At 36.1% G+C, this 12,838-nt stretch overlaps 1 protein-coding gene across 1 annotated transcript in view; it reads right to left on the bottom strand.

Moving 5' to 3' along the window:
* Window positions 1–12,490, bottom strand: part of LOC145686826 (long-chain-fatty-acid--CoA ligase 1) — a 214,764-nt gene extending 202,274 nt beyond the window's left edge. The window contains exon 1 of the mRNA XM_081760538.1: window positions 12,253–12,490. The gene's annotated coding sequence lies outside the window, so the exon portion shown is untranslated. The remainder of the gene's footprint in view (window positions 1–12,252) is intronic.
* Window positions 12,491–12,838: the final 348 nt, after the last annotated feature.

Here is a 12,838-nt window from a genome sequence, read left to right as displayed (position 1 = left end):
GTAACAGATAGCGATTATTAAGTTTCGGAATTCGGGCTTATTTCGGGCTCATTTGATTTTCACATAAGGTAGGGCCGAGCTCGGGCCTAAATGCTGACATATTTCGGACCCGGGTCGGGCCCGGGCTAAAAATTCCGGCCCTGCAAACCTCTAGTACCTCAGGGAATAATTTTGTAAGAGACGCCGGAGTGTGATTCTGCCTAATTTTGCTTGAAAAGACATTTCAAAATAGTTCATGGTTCAAACCTAGCATATACATGATCGTAAGGGTGCTATTGTATAACAAAAATGCTATTACTCACTATAGTAGTAGGGACCCCCGTTGGCGCGAATGACTCATCCTCACTCTCTTTTATGACCGGGGTCAAAGGTCAATAACCTTGGTCGGGGTCAATGACCTAGGGGTACCTAGGACCACCCCCTCTAGATTTTGGTAGGGTAACATGGCCCATCCCCCTAAATTTTGGCAGGGGTACATAGGACCACCCCTCTTAAATTTTGGAAATTGCCAAATCTAAAAATTTGGTGTGGTAGCCTAGGACCATAGTATGTACCTCTATCAGTATTGAGGATCAATGTCGTTCCCTTTCATGGGTAAAAAATTGCCAAAAATTGAAATTTCGGAGGTTTTTGACCTAATATATTCCCTTTGATGAGGTGTTATTACCCTATATGGTTATATGGGCGTATACAGGGGTCCATTAGCTTTCATAACATATGGGTATATTGATGCACCCCTTGAAAAATTTGGGAGGGGTACCTTGGCCCACCACCTAAATTTTGGGAATTGACCAATTTAAACATTGGGTATTATACTACAGGACCCTAATATGTATCATGATAAATTTGGGTGGTCCAACTTGTTCCCTTTTAGGGGTACACAATTGCCAAAATATAAACGTAAGCAATACGTTGTACCACGTGTTTGGTTTCGACCTAATTTATCCCCTTTGATGAGGTGTTATTACTCTATATGGTTATATGGGCGTATACAGGAGTCCATTACCTTTCATAAGACATGGGTATATTATTGCACCCCTTGACAAATTTGGGAGGGGTACCTTGGTCCATCCCTTAAATTTTAGAAATTGTCCAATTTAAACATTTGGTATTATAGTATAAGACCCTAATATGTATTATGATAAATTTGGATCTTCCACCTCGTTCCCTTTTAGGGGTATCAAATTGTCAAAATATAAACGTAAGCAATACGTAATACCACGTGTTTGGTTTTGACCTAAGTTATCCCCTTGGATGAGGTCCTATTACCTTATATGTTTATATGAGCGTATACAGGAGTCTATTACCTTTCATAAGACATGGGTATATTGGTGCACCCCTTTAAAAATTTGGGAGGTGTACCTTGGCCCACCCCTTCATTTTTAGAAATTGCCCAATTTAAACATTTGGTATAATAGTATAGAACCCTAGTATGTATCACTATAAATTTGGGTGGTCGACCTTGTTCCCTTTCATGGGTACAAAATTACCAAATTTTAGTACAACCACGTGTTTGGTCTTTTCACCTAATTTATCGCGTTTGATGAGGTGTTATTATCCTATATGATTATATGGGCGTATACAGGGGTTCATTACCTTTCATAAAACATGGGTATATTGGTGCACCCCTTGAAAAATTTGGGAGGGGTACCTTGGCCCACCCCTTAAATTTTGGAAATTGACCAATTTAAACATTTGGTATAATAGTATATGACCCTAATATATATTACTATAACCTCGTTCCCTTTTAGGGGTACAAAATTGCCAAATTTTAGTACAACCACGTGTTTGGTCATTTGGACCAATTTATGCTCTTGGATGAGGTCCTACTACCTTATATGGTTATATGGTTATGTATGGGTGTCTATTCCCTATCATAAGAAATAGGTACATTTGTGCACCCCTTTAAAAATTTGGGAGGGGTACCTTGGCCCACCCCTTAAATTTTGGAAATTGCCCAATTTAAACATTGGGTATTATAGTACTGGATCCTAACATGTATAATGATAAATTTGGGTGGTCCACCTCGTTCCCTTCTAGGGGTACAAAATTGCCAAAGTTTAGTACAACCACATGTTTGGTCTTTTGGCCCAACTTATCCTCTTGGATGAGGTCCTATTACCTTATATGGTTATATAGTTATGTATAGGGGTCCATTACCTATCATAAGACATAGGTACATTTGTGCACCCTCCGGGAGGGGTACCTTGGCCCACCCCTTCAATTTTAGAAATTGCACAATTTAAACATTTGGTATAATTGTATAAGACAATAATATATATTACTATAAATTTGGGTGGTCCATCTCGTTCCCTTTTATGGGTACGAAATTGCCAAATTTTAGTACAACCACGTGTTTCGTTTTTGACCTAATTTATTCCCTTGGATGAGGTCCTATTACCTTATATGATTATATGGTCATGTATAGGGGTCCATTTCCTATCATAAGACATAGGTAGATTGATGCCCACCGGAAGGGGTACCATAGCCAATCCCTTAAATTTTGGAATTTTTCCAATTTAAGCATTCGCTATCATCGTACATGACCTCAATATGTATCATGATAAATTTGGGTGGTCCACATCGCTCCCTTTCATGGGTAAAAAAAAATTGCCAAAATATAAAGATAAGCAATATGTTGTACCACGTGTTTGTTTTTTGGCCCAATTTATCCCGTTTGATGCGGTCTTATTACCGTATATAGTTATATGGTCATGTATATAGGTTCATTTCCTATCATAAGACATGGGTACATTGATGCACCATTTAAAATTTGAGAGGGGTATCTTGGCTCATTCACTCAGTTTTAGAAATTGTTTAATATAAGCATTTGGTATCTTCGTACAGGTCTTCAATATGTACCACTATAAATTTGGATGGTCCACATCGTTCCCTTTCATGGGTAAAGAACTACCAAAAATCAATTTTTCGGAGGTTATTGACCCCTTTGATAAGTATTTAGCACATTATATGGTTTATTACCTTTATATGTGTATGTGCCCTTTTAAATTTGGGAATTATCAAATGACAAAATTCGGTAAACGTTTTTCTAGGACCCATTGTAAATGTTGGTGTTCCTTTATGGCCAAATATTCAAAATTTAAAGGTTATTGACCTATCTTTTGATACGGCTTTATTATTGAATAACTACAGGATTTATTACTTTTTCATAAGACAGGTGTATTTGTGTACCAATCTTAAATTTTGGGAGGGGTACATTTCTTATTGTCATATTAATAATTGGTAATTGTTCTTAAAATTGGATAGTATCTCATTCATTGGATAAATCATTGTCAAATATGAGTATGATCACGTGATCAGTTATTGACCTATGATGGGATTAGGAGTCCAGGACAGTGGTACATTTAAACTTTGTAGGATAATTTGAGAATTGTCAAATGAAATTGCGTCATTGGTTTCCTTGAAAAAAAAATTTCAAACAAAAATTTCGAAACAAAAATTTTAAATGAAACAATTTCAAAGAAAATTTTGAAACAAAAATTTCAAAACAAAACATTTCAAAAAAATTTTGAAACAAAAATTTCAAACAAAATTTTGAAACAAAAATTCCAAACCAAAAAATTTCAAACAAAAAATTTTGAAACAAAAATTTCAAACAAAATTTTTTTAAACAAAACTTTCGAAACAAATTTTTCAAACTAAAAATTTCAAACCAGTTTCAAACAAAAAATTTTGAAACAAAAATTTCAAAACAAATTTCAAACAAAAACTTCGAAAAAAAATTTTCAAACTAAAAATATCAAACGAAAAAATGTCAAACCAAAGTTTCAAACAAAAATTTCACAAACTTTTTTAAATGTTAAACAAAACTTAAAACTAAATGCAGCAAAGATTTGAAAATCAGCAACCAATCAGATTGCACGAAAGATAGTGATCAACCAATCAAATTGCATCAACAATAACTTTGCCAGTGATGTAGCATGTATTCCCTTAAGACTATGAGTCATAAGATTCAATAAGGTTAGCTATGTATCCCTGTACACTACCTCATCAAGGTCAATCACGTCGTACATCGTATTGCTTACGTTTATATTTGGTCCATAGGTTGTAATAATCGAAACCAATGACGCAATTTCATTTGACAATTCTCAAATTATCCTACAAAGTTTAAATGTACCACTGTCCTGGACTCCTAATCCCATCATAGGTCAATAACTGATCACGTGATCATACTCATATTTGACAATGATTTATCCAATGAATGAGATACTATCCAATTTTAAGAACAATTACCAATTATTAATATGACAATAAGAAATGTACCCCTCCCAAAATTTAAGATTGGTACACAAATACACCTGTCTTATGAAAAAGTAATAAATCCTGTAGTTATTCAATAATAAAGCCGTATCAAAAGATAGGTCAATAACCTTTAAATTTTGAATATTTGGCCATAAAGGAACACCAACATTTACAATGGGTCCTAGAAAAACGTTTACCGAATTTTGTCATTTGATAATTCCCAAATTTAAAAGGGCACATACACATATAAAGGTAATAAACCATATAATGTGCTAAATACTTATCAAAGGGGTCAATAACCTCCGAAAAATTGATTTTTGGTAGTTCTTTACCCATGAAAGGGAACGATGTGGACCATCCAAATTTATAGTGGTACATATTGAAGACCTGTACGAAGATACCAAATGCTTATATTAAACAATTTCTAAAACTGAGTGAATGAGCCAAGATACCCCTCTCAAATTTTAAATGGTGCATCAATGTACCCATGTCTTATGATAGGAAATGAACCTATATACATGACCATATAACCATATACGGTAATAAGACCGCATCAAACGGGATAAATTGGGCCAAAAAACAAACACGTGGTACAACATATTGCTTATCTTTATATTTTGGCAATTTTTTTTTACCCATGAAAGGGAGCGATGTGGACCACCCAAATTTATCATGATACATATTGAGGTCATGTACGATGATAGCGAATGCTTAAATTGGAAAAATTCCAAAATTTAAGGGATTGGCTATGGTACCCCTTCCGGTGGGCATCAATCTACCTATGTCTTATGATAGGAAATGGACCCCTATACATGACCATATAATCATATAAGGTAATAGGACCTCATCCAAGGGAATAAATTAGGTCAAAAACGAAACACGTGGTTGTACTAAAATTTGGCAATTTCGTACCCATAAAAGGGAACGAGATGGACCACCCAAATTTATAGTAATATATATTATTGTCTTATACAATTATACCAAATGTTTAAATTGTGCAATTTCTAAAATTGAAGGGGTGGGCCAAGGTACCCCTCCCGGAGGGTGCACAAATGTACCTATGTCTTATGATAGGTAATGGACCCCTATACATAACTATATAACCATATAAGGTAATAGGACCTCATCCAAGAGGATAAGTTGGGCCAAAAGACCAAACATGTGGTTGTACTAAATTTTGGCAATTTTGTACCCCTAGAAGGGAACGAGGTGGACCACCCAAATTTATCATTATACATGTTAGGATCCAGTACTATAATACCCAATGTTTAAATTGGGCAATTTCCAAAATTTAAGGGGTGGGCCAAGGTACCCCTCCCAAATTTTTAAAGGGGTGCACAAATGTACCTATTTCTTATGATAGGGAATAGACACCCATACATAACCATATAACCATATAAGGTAGTAGGACCTCATCCAAGAGCATAAATTGGTCCAAATGACCAAACACGTGGTTGTACTAAAATTTGGCAATTTTGTACCCCTAAAAGGGAACGAGGTTATAGTAATATATATTAGGGTCATATACTATTATACCAAATGTTTAAATTGGTCAATTTCCAAAATTTAAGGGGTGGGCCAAGGTACCCCTCCCAAATTTTTCAAGGGGTGCACCAATATACCCATGTTTTATGAAAGGTAATGAACCCCTGTATACGCCCATATAATCATATAGGATAATAACACCTCATCAAACGCGATAAATTAGGTGAAAAGACCAAACACGTGGTTGTACTAAAATTTGGTAATTTTGTACCCATGAAAGGGAACAAGGTCGACCACCCAAATTTATAGTGATACATACTAGGGTTCTATACTATTATACCAAATGTTTAAATTGGGCAATTTCTAAAAATGAAGGGGTGGGCCAAGGTACACCTCCCAAATTTTTAAAGGGGTGCACCAATATACCCATGTCTTATGAAAGGTAATAGACTCCTGTATACGCTCATATAAACATATAAGGTAATAGGACCTCATCCAAGGGGATAAATTAGGTCGAAACCAAACACGTGGTATTACGTATTGCTTACGTTTATATTTTGGCAATTGTGTACCCCTAAAAGGGAACAAGTTGGACCACCCAAATTTATCATGATACATATTAGGGTCCTGTAGTATAATACCCAATGTTTAAATTGGTCAATTCCCAAAATTTAGGTGGTGGGCCAAGGTACCCCTCCCAAATTTTTCAAGGGATGCATCAATATACCCATATGTTATGAAAGCTAATGGACCCCTGTATACGCCCATATAACCATATAGGGTAATAACACCTCATCAAAGGGAATATATTAGGTCAAAAACCTCCGAAATTTCAATTTTTGGCAATTTTTTACCCATGAAAGGGAACGACATTGATCCTCAATACTGATAGAGGTACATACTATGGTCCTAGGCTACCACACCAAATTTTTAGATTTGGCAATTTCCAAAATTTAAGAGGGGTGGTCCTATGTACCCCTGCCAAAATTTAGGGGGATGGGCCATGTTACCCTACCAAAATCTAGAGGGGGTGGTCCTAGGTACCCCTAGGTCATTGACCCCGACCAAGGTTATTGACCTTTGACCCCGGTCATAAAAGAGAGTGAGGATGAGTCATTCGCGCCAACGGGGGTCCCTACTACTACTATGCACCCCTGGATTTGAACCCAAATACGTAAGATAAATCAAACTGTTAGCCAAGATTCGGACACCGATATAACAAGCAAAAGTTGTATTTATTTCCATTTGCCAAAAATGTTTATTTCACAAAGTTTAGAGCAACTTGCAGAAAAAAGGAAATAAACATTATTGGCAAGTCCTGGTTTCGATTCTTGGCAAATAGTTTGATTTATCTTCCGTATTTAGGTTCAAATCTCGGGATGCACAGTGACTAATAGTATTTCTGTTATACAATAGCACTCTTATGATCATGGATATGTTGGGTTAGGTTAGGTTCAAGCAGAATCAAACCCTGGTGTCTGTTTCAAAGTTATTCCCTGATGTACAGGGATAACCAAGCATCAAATCCCAAACTGTAATAAACGACTGCCGTACGGTCGAACAGTAAATATGGAATTGGAATCAGAACAGTTATAAAATGGCCCTCTATCGACCAGGGAAAACTCAGAATCGAACCCTCATATTACAACCTGACGAACGGCGACGTTCTAGGAGACACTTCAACGCTCTGTAAGTCGTTCTATAAGACAAGTTTAGAAACATTAATGACGCCAGGAGGGGTAGGGGTAAGGGGGTCGGTTGTCCCCTATTGACTTCGCCTGCCCTCCCCTTTCGATTGTCATCCAGAGCTCTTTCGTGGCTAAGCGATTAGCGTACGCGCCTTGGGCGTGGTAGACCTGGATTCGATTCCCGACGGGAGCTCATGTTGTTCGGATTCCACGTTAATCAGTAAGCCCCGACTCATACAGCCTCGCTGCTGAAAGGGGCGTTAAACTCAACATCAACTCAACTCGACTATTCTCCAACATGTGTGGAATTGTATTGTAGATCAATTAATATAAACCCTTCATTTTCGGCATACAAAAGAATAGATGGCCCCCTTTCAAAAATTTTCTTTGTCTTTCTGCTTGTAGGGATGCGCACGAGACAAGATTTGAGACTATCTCGTCTCGAAAATGTGCTGTAAAAGTGATGTCTCGACTCGAAAAATGTATATTTTTCTATTAGAAGAGCTGTGTGTCGACTCGAATTTTGTCAGGAAAATTCTGTCTCGACTTGTCTCGTGCGCATTCCTATCTGCTTGTACCCCCCCCCCCTCAAAAAATTAAAGCTAGCATCGTCACTGTTTGGAAGTCTAAAATCATATTTTAGATTATCACATCGAAACAAAATATAACTGAAAAAATCAAAAGGTATGTTTTCTTTTTTTACAATAGTATCTGAAGTACACACCTCCGAACTAGGACATGAAGAAGAAATTCCACTGATAAAGGACCAGACATGTTGTACTACGAACTGTACAAAGTCCGCCTAATCATTTACTCCAACAGATTAAACACTTAGTTTCGTTTACCTTTTTAAGTACGTAACAGCCTTGTATTACGTAATAAAGCCTTAATTATATTGTTTGCTAAGAGGTAAAGCACTCAGGGCAGTATGAACATGAACGAAGGCTCTTCTGTAGCTAAATGAGAGTTTTTTGCCACTCGTATGGAAGGATCGCGTTCGATTCACAGTGCGAATGAATTTGGTTCTTAACTGTTCATTAGGATTTAACATTTGTTTTTGCTGGGAGAGTAGCTTAGAGAACAGAAGAATAAAGATAATGATTGCTATAAAAGCATCGTGGGTTCGATTCCTACTTTCTAGATGGGAATTAAAGATTTATTCTTCCTCTTCCTTTGTTTTAGTCTTCCTCTTAGCTGTTTTTCTGATAGTACGAGGGCAATTTAAAAAAATCCGTTTGGTATCGATGACATACACTCGCAGATATAGACACTATTATACACGTTAGAAAAATATAATATTACATTACTTTTCAACATATTCACCATTCAAATTGAGCCACTTTTCATAACGTTTTACAATGTTTGAAATTCCTTCTGCAAAAAAAAAAAAAAAAAAAAAAAAAAATCTTCCGTCTAGAAAGAAGGTAACCGCTAACAGCATTGTCATAATCAAAACGGTGCGACGCAAGCCAGTGTATCATGTGCCTTAATTTAAATGGGTGTAGTCGATTGCCCCAAATCTGGGCTATAGGGTGGCTACAGACAGGCGCCCACTTCTGTACGTCAGTTCATCCATCTTTAAACATGTGACACCATTGACACCGTACGACATCTACACTCATTACGTTTGGTCCGTAAACACCACCCAGTTTGTGATAAATCACAACTGACGCAATCTTTTTCGCGCTCAGAAATCGTATTACCACACGTACTTCAAGGATTTGAAGAGTTTTGCTATTGGAGTGTTCATTTTCAGTTACTATAGCAGACGAGTGAACTGCAACACAACCTTCTCCTTTAACTGCTAACTGTCTAATATCTACTGAACTACTGCACATAGTACCACACGACTGACGTCGCTCTTTCCCGCCATTTCTTGCACATGCCCAAACGGAGATTTTTTTCAAATTGTCCTCGTCAAATCGTCCTCGAAAGTTAAAATATTGGCCAGTTGGTCTCAGGCTGTTTCTCAACCTGGAAGGCGTGAACATTAAGAACGGGACCACAATCTACTGATAAAACAAACTACATTCGTAATTACAATTATATTATTATTATTATTATTATTATTATTATTATTATTATTATTATTATTATTATTATTATTACTATTATTATTATTATTATTATTATTATTATTATTATTATTATTATTATTATTATTATTATTATTATTATTATTATTATTATTATTATTATTATTATTATTATTGAAGATTTGAGAATTCAGTGCTGCATCTGAAATCGCAAAAGGGTTAGACCAACGAGCAACAAGGAAATGGAACGTGAAATCCTTATGTCCAAGAATCCCCGTAAACTGATTCGCCACGATTATTCCTTATGTCCAAGAATATCATCCCAACCGTAATCAGTGGAAGATTTACGGGGTTTGGGACTTTCAGGCTGAAGCCCATCAAAATTGTATGATTTCCTTTTTTAAAAAAATCTAATGTTAGTCATTCCTATGCATATAAGCTTCAAGCCCTCCGAAAATCTAGTGATTTAAAAAAAAAAAAAGTCTTTGTGAGTGAAGCCCCTCTTAAATTATTTTTCTGGATCCGCTACTGTTAACAATTTATTTCCCAACAAGAAATGCATTCCAGCATCTTCCTAAATAGGAAGTTTTCCTAAATTTAGAATGCAGGAGGTTCCAGTAGTAATAATTTCCCATCTAAGCGGTATTTTGGATTTGTGCAAAGTAACTCCGAGTAGAGGCTGAAACCGCCTTCTCCCAGTTTTACTTTCTTATGACTTTAAAACGATTCACATTTCAATTTCAACTATTGCATCAAAGTCCCATTATACACAGCAGTTTTCTACGAAACTGACTTAACTTTAACGGAAAATCTTTTTTGTGATATCTCAAATTTTTGGTGGCCTTTACAGTGACTGCTTTCCATACCTCTACGACAATGAACCCTCCGGGTAATTAGAACTGATGTTAACCGCCAACATTATAGCCAAAATACAGTTAGATGTTCTATCTTACGGTGGCAGTTGAAACTTCCTCTTTACAGTTCATGGTTTTACCGACAGAGAACTGTGAAACTCTTTTGAAATTTTCTGCAAAGTAAGCCCTGATGTGCAAAGTACGGTATTTAGTAAGTTGATAAAGAAAAAAATCTTGCGAAAACGACGCATCATTATCCTACTCAAAAGAAGAAAAACGTGTACATTATGAAAATGGTAATAAACGAATGAAGGACTTAGAAACATAAATATGGAGCAATACTATGATCCAATTAAATTTTCAATCTGCCAGTGACGTCAGAACTCTTATGATGATTACTATTACAGTGAGACCTCGATAACTCGAAGATGAAGAAAATAGATCAATAGTCGAATTATCGAGTTTTTCAAGTAACCAAAGTGGCCACAACAAAAATTCCAGATACCGAGGTTCCACGTTCCTCATGGAAAGTGACTATACAGGGTGTTTCAAAACAACATCGACAACGTTTGGGAGGTAATTTCTGACACCAAGATAAGACAAAAAATATAGACCATCCTGGGTGCACAAATGCTTCCTTTCGGAGTTATAGGCTGCCGAAAACATGAAAAGAATGAACTTTAAAGGTCCATAGTTCCAAAACTATGGGACCTATCGTAGTCGGTTCAAGACTTCACTTAAGAACTAGTATGTACCCCTATCCAAATATCCAAGTTTCAGAATCGTGTGGAACTTCCGCAACAGTTTTTATGGAGATAGTTGGAGAGTACTTTATATCATAAGCCCGTAGTCAAACTCCCTTTATAAAAATTTTTGTGGCACCATCTCAGGATTCTGAAACACGCATTTTTGGATAGTTCACATACTAGTTCCTAAGTAAAGTCTTGACCCGACTACGGTAGGTCCCATAATTTCGGAGCTCTGAACCTTTAAAATCCATTTTTTCATGTTTTCGGCAGCCTACAACTCCGAAAGAAAGCATTTGTGCACCCAGGATGGTCTATACTTTTTGTCTTATCTTGGTATCAGGAATCACCTCCCAAACGTTGTCGGTGTTGTTTTGAAACACCCTGTATAGCCTCTATAACTCGAAGTTTTATTCATTCAACCTCTATACCTCGAAATTGTGAAAGTTCCATAAATTAAACAAAGATGACTAGTGAAAATAAAATAGTAGACATGAGTAAAACACAATTGCAGTACACATTAGCAACGATGACACATTCGTAAAAGCATAGAGCTATAGCTTCGACTTATCAAGATCTCACTTCGACTTACAGAGGTAAACTTAGACTCGCAAAGGTTCGCAGATACGAAAGTTCGAGTTATCGAGGTTTTTAAATATGATTATGAAAACCCTAAAATTCGACTTATCGAGGTTGTAATTTTTAAACATTCGACTTTCAGAGGTTATTTTAACATTGGAGTATTATGGAGAGTTCAAAGGAATGTGAAAACATTCGACTTATCAAGGAATTCGAGTTTTCGAGGTTCAAGTTATCGATTTCCAACTATATTTTTAAAAAATCACTGGTGTAATGAAAGAGATGTCAAGATGCAACAATTTGCTATACACTTTAAGGACTACTAAGGAACAAAAGCATACATTAAATATATATTTTTGAAAGGGGAAATATTAGTTATGATCAGTGGCGTATTCAGAGGAGCTATCAGGCTCAAGACTCCCCGGAAATAAATTTGTTAAATGCACGACTTCGTTAAATCTTGTCGGCACCCAAAAGGAAAAAAATATAAGTACTTATTCATGTGTTATGCATAGCCCCCTCCCGAAACAGAATCCTAAATACGCCACTGGTTATGTTCCTCAAAATGCACCTTTTATCGTAATGTTTTAGTATTTCTTACCTTTAGTTTCTTCGCAACTGTTTTCCTAATGAAATTTGTTGGCACTTAAATTTACTCAAGGTTCACAACACATCCAAATACAGTAATAAACCTTTAGTTAAACACTGACCAGGTTACGCTATATTCATCTGGAAACTAGCATTAAAACTGATCATCAAACTTAATCACTTGACCCCGAAGCAGATTGAAACTTTGTCACAGAGGTTAAGATAGTCTGTGTATTAAAAGTCATGTATTCTTCAGCTGTATCTATGAAAGAGTTCCTCTTTAACTGATAAGATTTAATGGACTCTCGACTTGGTACAACTGATAGGAAGTTTTTTTTTTTTTTCTTTATGAACCCTGTTGGTTGTACATTCTTTTTGCTAGTTGTCAAGTAACTAGTATCATATTTGCTTACATTCTTACGGCAATCATGGTTGCCAGCTTTTGAAATTAAGATTGACAAATATTCAAAGTGAAAAGTCAGAGTAAGATTGATAAGTGACGAGAAAAAAAAAAGATATCTAACACGTCTAAATATCTGATATCTAACACGTCTTGTTTTTGAATATTCTCCTTTATGCTTATATTTTTCATCTTAGAA

The sequence above is a fragment of the Thermobia domestica genome, chromosome 5 (assembly GCF_964235325.1).
Source record: "Thermobia domestica chromosome 5, izTheDome1.hap1.1, whole genome shotgun sequence".
NCBI lineage: Eukaryota > Metazoa > Arthropoda > Insecta > Zygentoma > Lepismatidae > Thermobia > Thermobia domestica.
This window is presented reverse-complemented; position numbering and strand designations above follow the sequence as displayed.